The sequence below is a fragment of the Cavia porcellus genome, unplaced genomic scaffold, assembly GCF_034190915.1.
Source record: "Cavia porcellus strain 051 isolate PalLab524CR breed Dunkin Hartley unplaced genomic scaffold, mCavPor4.1 scaffold_24, whole genome shotgun sequence".
NCBI lineage: Eukaryota > Metazoa > Chordata > Mammalia > Rodentia > Caviidae > Cavia > Cavia porcellus.
In genome coordinates, this window is record NW_026947507.1 from 29,837,235 (window position 1) to 29,848,226 (window position 10,992).

Genomic DNA, 10,992 nt, shown 5'->3' on the forward strand with positions numbered 1-10,992 from the left:
GTTCAATCCCTGCCATGTACCAGTGCATCTCTAGATGTTCTCCAGGAAATGCGGCAGGAAGATGGGAAAATAAACAGAGGAAATCTGAGGTCAGGAGGAGCCTTATCTCCTGATGGGAATAAAGGAAATGTTCAACAACATAGCCTGTTTATTTATACACTCAAGAGGATGAGGTCAGTTTCAACCCCTCTGCCTAGCTACTTGATTGCTTGACTGGCTTGGGCACCTTGCCTTTTCCAAGATGGAGCAGCTTATTTACATGACTTGCTTTGGGCTCTCTGTGTTCTCAGGGCTAGTCTTGCTTAACCCCACATGTGTGATTGATCTCTAGCTTCAACTGCTCTTTACAGATCCCCAGTATACCCCCAGAAAAAAAGATTAACCACCATGAGACCACCACTTGTTCATTTGACATCTAATCCTACCTCCTCAAACCACCACTTAATGTCCAAATAAAAACAATAACAAGCCCTAACAGCTAGGCTGGGCTGTCATCTTGACTTACCTGGGAGCTGTCCAGCAGGCCAATAAAGCAATCTTTTGAATGTGTCCTTCTGTCATAACATTCCTGTTTTGGAGCCAGCTAATCATAGACAGAATCCTCCAAAATTGTGAGCTAACTTAAATCCCTTCCCCTTAAGTTGTGTGTATCAGGTATTGTTACCCAGCAAGAGAAAACTGACTAATACCCAAGATCATGACATCATCTAACATGTAACTATCCTGCATACAACCAAAATCTCACAAATCCTCCCCCAAAGTCTCAACAGGTCCAGGAGTCTAAGTTCAAAGTCTCCTCAGCTGTGAGACCCTATAAAAATTGAGAGGAAAAGTTAAACACTTCCAACATACAATGGCACAAGATAAATATCTCCACTACAAAAGTAGAGGAATAGAAAGGGATAAGACAAAAGTAAGGCCAATACCCAGCAGGGCAAACGTTAAATCCCATAACTCTGTGTCCAGCAACTGAAGCATATAGTGGCATAGATGGGAGCGCCAAAGGGGTTGGGTGGTCTTGCCCCTGTGACCTTTCTGGTTTCAACTTTTAGGGCCTCTCCCTTGGGCTGGTTCTACTTGCACTCTGCAGATTTTCTCAGCAGATTTGCACATTTATGACATCTCCAACTTTCACAGATCTCCATTGCACCTTCAACTGCATTGCTACAGCTTCATACATCACCCTCACAGACTGTTCTGGCACAGACTCTGTCCCTCTCACACATTTTTGCCTGACCTCCGAGACCTTCCTTTGGAGTCTGGGTAGAAGCCTCCATGACCCCATAACTCTAGCATTTTGCATGCCTGTAAAAACAGTATCACATTTAGATGATGCCAAGTTCTGCTGCTAGCTTGAGCAATAGCCAAGGTCTTTTGGACTATGACTGCAGAAGCTTCTGAATGCCTGAATAGATGAGCACAGTGAAATAAATACTGGGGAATCAATTCTTTTTTTATTATTTAAAGAGAAAGAAACAAAAAAGGGTAGAAATAATACAGAATTACAAAAAAATAAACACTAAGAAATCACTAGTTGATAAGTTACATATTGTCATATGTCATATGTCATTCAGGTTACAAAATTAAAGCATACAAAGTGACATTCAAATAGTGACACTGCCAACAGTTCTGCTCAATGATCCAACAAAAACTTAGTAATATGGTTATCAGTCCTACACACTTGTTTTTCATCTTAAAAAGGGTTAGATTAAACATATCAAAACAGAACAAAACAGTTCATAAAGAAACAATATCATGAAATACAGATTTCTTTTTTTTAATTTTATTTAAGGAGAAAAACAGAAAAAGGGTACAAGTTATACAGACTTTAAGAAAAAATAAACACTAGGAAATCACTAGTTAATTACATATTGTCATCTTAGAAATAGTTGTTGAAGTTACAAAATTAAATCACATAGAGGGGACTTTCAAACAGTGAGACTGCAAACAGTTTTGCTCAATGATCCAACAAAACTCAGTAATATGGTTATCTATCTTATACACTTAAATATATATGCAGTTATATCTTTTAGAGAACTTTCTTTTCCTTTCTTTTGTACAATGACAATTACACATTTTGGGTTTTATTACTCCCACAGTTCTTATTACTTTTTTTTTTAAGAAAGTAAAACCAAATGTGACATACCAGGACAGAGTCAGTCAAATCAAAAGGATGGACATAATACATAATGTAAAAACAAAATACAAGGTGTTCAACAATGGTTACCATACTGCCTCTTGCTGTCTTAAGAAGAATTGCCTAAATCATCAGTTATAATAAAATTGAACAAAACAGTAAAGAATAAGACCAATAAAACCAAAACATTGGAGACATTAGAGGACTTCAAAAGAAGAAAATAGTCAACCAGAATGGGCATCACAATGAATCTTATTGTCTTCATAGTTGTTGCCTATACTTTCAAACTTGGTACTATCAAGCATAACAACATAGAGGAAAATCAGTCAAAAAAAGATGGTGAGAGCAATATAGAGTTTCAAATCAAGTTAATAGGAAATCAAAGTGAGTTACTATAATATATCCTGCTATTTTTTATTTTTCTCTTAATTAAAAGGATAAAAATGAAAAAGTAAATAACAAAAAGGAGATTGAGATAAAAAAAAAGAGGGCATAACAACAAATCAGCACAGGTCAAAACATAGCCATTTAAGCAAAATAGTGTTTCACCACAAGATAATCTCAACATAATAGTAGTTACCATAGTGTCTCTTCCCTTAAAATCTTTGGGTATAACTTCATATACTGTAGCATCAAACGTATCAAGACAATGTAAAACCATTCAAGAGAATGACAGTATTACAGGGTATTTAGAATCAACTAACAGAAAATGAACAATGGTTTCTGTATAATCTCCTTGTCTATAAAAGTTTTTGTTTATATTATCACATATAATAAAATCCAATAAGATCCAACACGTTAAAACCGATGGAGACAGAAGAACACAAGCTTGATGGGACTTCAAAACAAGAGGATATTAAATCAGCACTACCTATTATGATGTCTTGTTTTCTCCAAAATGGCTGTTCCTACCATCCAACCTTCTCTGCCTCATTTCTGTTGAGCTCTTTTTCTGTCATTAGTTGTCAATTTGTCCTCTTCATTTCGCTTTCTGCTCCATTCATTGTGGCTGCTCTGCCACTGTTTCTGGAATCTTGGTATTTTTCATTTTTAGAATATCCTGCAGTAATCTCTGTAGAGTTGAATTGGTGGTTGCAAATTTCCCTAGTTCCTCTTTATCCTGGAAGCACCTTGTTTTTCCATCAATTTCTAGGGACAGTTGTGCAGGATATATCAATCTTGGCTGGAGGTTATTATCTTTCAAAGCTTGAATTATTTCCCCCCATGCTCTTCGTGATTTGATGGTTTGTGCTGAGAAGTCTGCTGTAATTCTGATGGGTGTTCCCTTGTAAGTGATCTGTTTCTTGTCTTTGATGGCTTTTAATATTCTGTTCTTATGTTGGATTTCTGGAATTTTGATTATTATATGCCTGGGTGTAGCTCTGTTTGGGTTGTGGGTGGCTGGGTTCCTGTATGCCTCATACATCTGAGTATCTTTACCTTTTGCTAAATTAGGGAAATTCTGGATTATTTCTGTGAATAGCTTTTGTAATTCATTTGTTTGAGTCCCTGCTGCTTCTTTTATGTTCTTAATTCTTAAGTTATAGATCCTCTTATCATCTTCTAGTCTTTGTATTATTGATGTTTGTTTTCTTGTTATTTTTAAGAAGTTTTTCATTTCATGCTCCCACCTAAAAATCTGCCCTCCAGTTCTGATAATCTATCCTTAGTTTCTTTCAAGTTGTTATGCCAGCTTTCAATAGAGTTTTTAGTTTCCTGGTAATCTCTTTGAACCTGCTTCACGTATTCTATGTTTTCTCTATTTTCTTTGTCAAACAATTCTCCCCTTTTTTTCTGTTCTTCCATTCCACCATCTGTTTTTTCTTGGGCAGTGCTTAGCATTTCTCTAACTATTCTACTTATTTCTTGCTTTATTTCATTAAATACTTCATTTTTGAGCTTGTCTATGAGGCTCTGGAGATACCGCTTTATGTCTATAGGTGCCGTATTTGATATTGCATGTTTTCTGTCTTCATTCTCTTTTGCATTTACCTTTCCTGGATCAGTGTTCTCAGGATTGGGGACTGAGGACCCTTTCTTGTTGCTCCCTTTTCCCATACTTTTTGTTCCTTCCATACAAGCATATGTAGGAGGCCCAGTTTGTTGTTTTTTTGGTTTTTTGTTTTTGTTTTTTTGGTTTTTTTCTCTTTGTCTGTTACAGTTTATTTGAATCCACCAGCTAGGTGTTCCCGCCCACTGCAATGTACTAGGGAGACACAGACCTGGGCAGCCTCTGCTGGGCCCACCCCTCCAGGTCAACCTACTGAATGCTTCACTGCTAGGGTGCACTGCCAGGCACAGGGACCTGATTTGGGCTAGCCTACTGTATCTTAGTCCGTGGTGTCACCAGGCCAAGCACTCCTCACCACTCCCACTTGAGAAGGGAATATGCGACTAAAGTCACTGCAGGGCCCTGTTCCGGCTAGTCTGCTCGTTCCCAGAATGTCCTCTGTTGGAGCCTTCTAGTCTATTAAAGGGTCCTCATTTCTCTCATTCACCGCAGGTCGATGCAGGGATCCCTGCCAGTCCCACTGTCAACACTGTTTGGTTTGCCGATTCCAGCTCTCAGAGCTTTCGCGCGTCTCTCTCGCTGCCATGTGGATTGGGACGCAGTATTGGCAGCAGGAAATTCAAATCGGGCTTCCAATGGCGTGGGATCCAGCTTCCACACTGAGATTTTATCTGTTCCTATTATAGCTTCAGGATTGCATTTCAAGTTGGTTTCTCTCAGCTTAGTTCATTTCTGGGTCGGCAGGGTACATCTCCCCTCACGTAGGACTCCTCACACGGCACCGCTCCTGGATTCTAAACTGGTAATCTCAGAGAGCCTCCATGGCTGCTGTTATTTGTCTGCCATGCTCTCTGAAATACAGATTTCAAAGCAAGTCCACTGGAGATCTTCACTGTCCATCTTATTGTCTCTAGTTTTCTTCCAAATACTTGTTCCCATGTTTACACACATTGAACACATACTGCATATTATAGAGCTAATCAAATCATTACAGAATGATGAAGGCTTTTTAGGTCTTTAAGACCTGACATTGGGAAACTCAATAATGACTACCATAATGTCTCTCATTCTCTTTGGAGTAGCTGTCCTTATCTTTACATATGCTGAAATTGAACTTAAGACTAGACTAATATCACTCTGAACAGTGAATAATTGCTAGATTTTATATCATAATGTTACAGAAGTAGCATTGGGTTTCTTAGTGTTTCTTCTTCAGAGTATCTGTTCATTACATCTTGCATTATATAATCTGTTCCTGTAAACAGTTTAAAAAATTCTTCCCATGTGTGAATTTCTATATGTATATCTATCCTCTCTGTATTATAGGGAAAAACAGATCATAACAAGACAACAAAACAAATTCCTAGAAAAACATGCAATGAAAAAGACACATAAGACCACAATATTAGGTGATCTACCATAGTTACTATTCTTTCTCTTGTTATTTTCAATAGACTTGTCCACATCAGGATTAATATAGTTAAGCATAGTATTACATAGATATTTTTATAAAAACACAACTTTGAAGATATTGTAGGACTTGAAAGCAGTTAATAATCAAAACTGGTGTGGATATCTTTTACATCTTGTCATCTTCAGAGTAGTTGCCTCTACTCTTAGACTTGATACTATTAAGCATACCAAATTCGAATAAAATCAGTCAAGGTAAAACTGCGGTCTAACAAACCAGATTCAAATAAGATCAGTAATAGTAAGACAATGTAAGTAATACATGGTTTCAGTTTAAGTTAATAGGAAATTAAGGATAGTTACCATGGTATGACCTGCTATTTTGGGGTTAGATGTCTGTGCCCTCAAATCTGATATGAGTGGACAGACTGGAACAAAACAATGTAAGTAATACATGGTTTCAGTTTAAGTTAATAGGAAATTAAGGATAGTTACCATGGTATAACCTGCTATTTTGGGGTTAGATGTCTGTGCCCTCAAATCTGATATGAGTGGACAGACTGGAACAAAATAAAATCAAACTAAACAGAGCAATAAGACTATATGACTTTTAAATCCTGATACACTATTAACAATGACCTCTGCCTTCCCTTTTTAGGCTATTTTTCACCTTTTTCCTTCTCAGGATGCTTTGTATGTTTGGGGTCTCACTAGCCCCTTTAGTTTTTAGATTAGGGGGCCAGCCTGTTGTGTATCTGAGTGTTGCTGAACCTTTTTACCCCTGAGCTTGATCTTGTGCTATACTCCTTTACTTTCTAAAGTCATAGGGTTTTCCTTCCTTCCAGCTGTGTAGTTCTACACTGCCAAAAAGTGTCATAGCTTTCCAGTCTATCTACAGCTGCTGGACGAGTTGTTGCTATTTCTCTCTGGTTTCCTGTCACATATAGTATTGTTTTCTCATCTTTGACTCTCAGTTTATTAGCCCTCTTTCAGGTTGAGTTTATCTTCTATTCAGAGCATCTTGATGGAGCCTGCCTCCTAATCTACTCTGCCTGTTTTTTTTTATTTTAGTGTATCAAGGCTATCTATATTAAAGATTATAGCTTACCATCTCTGCCTCATTCTGCTATTCTTACTGCTATAATTTGTCCACTTTACTCCTTCATTCCACTGTCTGCCCCATTCATTGAGGCCTCTCTGCCACTGTTGCTGGAATTTTGGTATTTTTCCCTCTCTTTCTGGAATGTCCTTCAGTATTTTTTGTAGGGTTGGGTTGGTGGCCATGAACTCCCACAGTTCCTCCTTGTCTTGGAAACATCTTATTTCTCCATTAATTTTGAGAGAGAGTTTTTCTGGGTACATTAGTCTTGGTTGCAGATTGTTTTCTTTCAGGACTTGGACTACTTCCCCCCAGGCTCTTCTCAATTTGAGAGTTTGTGTTGATAAGTCTGTTGTTATTTTGATAATTTTTCCATTGTAGGTAATCTGCTTCTTTTCCCTGACTGCTTTTAGTATTCTGTTCTTGTGGTGGATTTCTGAAATCTTGATTATTATATGTCTGGGTGTAGATCTGTTTTGGTTGTAGGTGGCTGAAGTTCTGTATGCCTCATTTATCTGGATATCATTTCTTTTTCCTATGCTTGGGAAGTTTTCCTTTATTATATCTGTGAATAGTCTTTGTAGTTCATTTTTGGTTACGCTTGCTTCTTCACTCACGTGCTTTATTCTTAAATTTTGAATCCTTTTGTCATCTTCTAGCCTTTGAATTGTTTCTCTCTTGCTCCTCGTTATTTTTAAAAGATTTTTCTTTCATGATCATATATCATAAATCTCTCTTCAAGTTTCAAAAGGCTAACTTTAGTTTCTGCCAAGGCATTTTGCCAGTTTTCAATGGAGTTTTTAGTTTCCTGGATCTTTGAATCTGTTTTATGTATTCTAGGTTATGTTTAAATTCTTCATCAGAGGTTTCTCTTTCTTTTCTGATTTCCTCCATTCTTCCAACTGTTTTCCCTTGGGAGGGGCTTATCATTTCTTTAATCAATCTTTTTATATCTTGCCTCATTTGGATCAGAAGTACAGTTTTAAATTCATCTATGAGGTCATGAAGGTATTTCTTTATGTCTGCTGATGCTGTGTCTAGTATTGGATGGTTACTGTGCTGGTTCTCTTCTGTATTTCCTTCTCCTGGGCTTATTTTCCCAGGTTTGGCAGCTGGAGATCTTTTTTTATTTCTATCTCTTGTCAGGTTTCTGGTTTCTTTCAGACTGGTGTGTCCTGGAGGTCTCTGGCCCTCTCTGTATTGCTTAGGGTCTTTCTGAAGCGTGCTGGCTAGAGTTTTGCTGCCCTTCCCAATTTGCTGTTATCTGAGGTACACATAAGGATGGAGGGTGCAGGCTAGCCTCAAGCCCCTGAGCCAGTCAATCTGGAGGTTAGGCTGTACCTTGTGGATGTCACAGAGTCGTGACAATTTTGTAACTGCTTATTGGATCCCAACCAGAGGTGTAGCTCAGCCACAGCAGACCCCACCAGTTCTCTCTATGCCAGGGGCAGCTGACTGATGTCACCATGGTGCCAGGCTTTGCCCAATTCCAAGATGTCCTCCAGTCAGTGACAGCAGCCACAGGACCCAATCCCTAGCACTCACCAGGAATCAATGCAGTTCTTCCTCTTGGGTCCACTGCACACTGCACTGAGTATCTTCACTGTGCTCCCAGCACAGTGTGGATCAGTCAGAAGACTGTGTGGTGCCCAGCTTCAGTACCTTCTCGCAGTCTCCTTTGGCACAGCCAGGTGGCTCTGGCTGTTTCATGGGGCTCTGGGTCCCAGTTTCCAGCACTCACCAAGAGCCAATATAGGTCTTTCCCTTGGATCCACTGCTCACTGAGCCGCGTCCTCCCGTTAAGGGGCCAGGATTCACTGACTCCTGTTATTGGCAGCTGCAGTCTCAGTGTGACTTTGGATTATCTGGGTGCACCTAGTACAGCATAGAACAGGTCTCAGTGAGCATATTGGGTTTCAGCTCTCCACCTGTGCTTTTTCTTCCTCTTCCTAGTTTTATTTTTCCCTTCAGTTACTACCTTGGTAAATAAGAATCATTATCCATTCATCTGGCCCTCTCCATGTTATCATAGTCTACCATCTGATCTGATTTCTCTGCAGAGACTCTCTATCCAGCCCCCTAGCAAGCCGCCATTTTTTTCTTGCTCTTTCGGGGGAATCAATTCTTTAAGATCCCCTTTTTGAGCAGAGGACTCTTCAAATGAAAGATTTACATTTTCTGCACCTTTAAGCCTGTACTTACTGGAGTCTTGCATATTTCTGTGATACTCTCAAGGCATCTTTGCTCTTCTTCCCCTTCTTCCTCTTCCCCTTTTTCTTCCCCTTTCTTTTCCTCCTCCTCATCCTCATCCTCCTCATCCTCCTCATCCTCATCCTCCTCATCCTCCTTGTCCTCTTCCTCATCCTTCTCATCCTCCTCATTCTTCTCCTCCTCCTCCTCCTCCTTCTTTTTCTTCTTCTTGTACCATGAAGCAAATGATGCCTGACAGGCAGGTGTTGTGCTGCTGAGATATATCTCCAGCCCTGAGTTTTTCTTCTCGTCCCAGTTCAAAGTAGTGTACTTGGCTTCTCTTTAGTGGCACTTATCTCATCAGCAACCACCTCTCCTTTAGCCCCAGATTTACATGTGGCTCTTTCTATTCTGCTCTTTGCTGCCTGATTTGCAATATATATCTGGCTAAAAGTGGCCAGTAGTACTCATATCACAGCCTAAATGTTGGGCTGTCTTGAAATTTTCTCTGTGGATCAGTTAGGTCATCATCTTTAAACTCAGCTTCACATGTCTTATGTACAAAACACAATTACTTTCCAGAATGAATCACACATGATCTCTAGTCCAAGTCCCAACAAAGCCCCAATCCCACTAAATGCCTCATGACCCTGGCTTTAACTGTTCACATTCCTATTACATACCAGTCTTCAGAGCTCTGACTAGAACTGCCCTCAGTACTCTAAGCTGGCTCTAGCTCATATCTCCAACATTTCCAAATTCCTCCCCAAACCTTTCTAAGTTTCTAAATCTCAGTTCTAAACGTGAATCATATGGTCAGGCATGTTCACATTAATGATTCACTTCTCTAGTACAAAACTTCTATATTAGTCAGCTTTCCTATTGCTAGGGCAAATCACCTGGCACATACTATTTTAAAAAGAGGGATTTGTTTTATTTGGGCTCATGGTTTCAAAAGTTTAAAGCCTATGGTCATCCATCTCTGAGGCAGAAATATCATAGGGAAAAGCATGGTATAGGAAAGCTGCTCACCTTATAGCATCCAGGAAACAGACAGCAAGCAGAAGAGCCCCAGGGGAAGGAGCCAGGTGCCACTGTCGTCTCCAAGGTTACATTCCCATGACCCACTTCCTCCAACTAGGTCTCACCTTCTACAAGTCCATTCAGCTATGAACTTATTAATGGGTTAATCCATTGGTGAGCACAGTGCCCTTATAATCAAACCAGAAGTCTAGGGGTTTCTTAATCCAGTCAAGTTGACAACCAAACTTAATTCCATTATACCTGAAGAGGTATAATTCTGTCTTATCTCACTTGGAGTGGTGACAAGGCGCTGTGAGACTCTGAGAAGGCATGAACAGAGGCTTTTCCTCGCCAGTAAGAGAAATAACAGATCAAGGCTGTAATGCCTTTCAGCTGACTCTCTAAGAATCTAGTTCCTAGAGACGGTCACAGTGGTGCACGCATATAATCTTAGCACTTGAGAGATTGAGGCAGGAGGATTGCTGTGAGCTTGAGGCTAGCCTGGGGTGCATAGTGAGTTCATTACCAGCCTGAACTACATAGTGACACCTTGTCTCAACATAACAAAACAAAAGCAAAAGCAAACAAAAAGGAGAAGAAGGAGAGGAATAAGGGGAAGAAGGAGGAGAAGAAAAAGAAGAAAGATGAGAAGGAGAAATAGAAAAAAAGAAAAGCAGTTGCTTGCTCAATAGCCAAAATTTATACAATCAGACACCAGAGGGAGTAAGAGATTACTGGATTTGAAGGAAAAACAGAACAAGGATGGAATGCCTCAGTATTTGGGAACTAAGGCTCAGACAATTTACCTTAACTGACTAGTGAAGGTTTTCCCCATCAAAACCAGTCCTTACGGACTGCAGAGGGGACTGCTGGTTTAAACATGCAGACACCCATGCAAAGATGCAAGAACTACATGAAAAATGAGGAGAACAATGATCAAGAGTAAAATAAATCTCTAGTAACTGACCCTAAATAAATGAAGATCCAGGAGATATCTCACAAAGAATTTAAAGTGATCATCTAAAATAAAGCTTAGTAAGTTGGAAGAAAACATGGATAGACAACAAAATCAGGAAAATGTGTGGCAACCAAAAAAACAATAAAGAAAAACCAAACAAATTC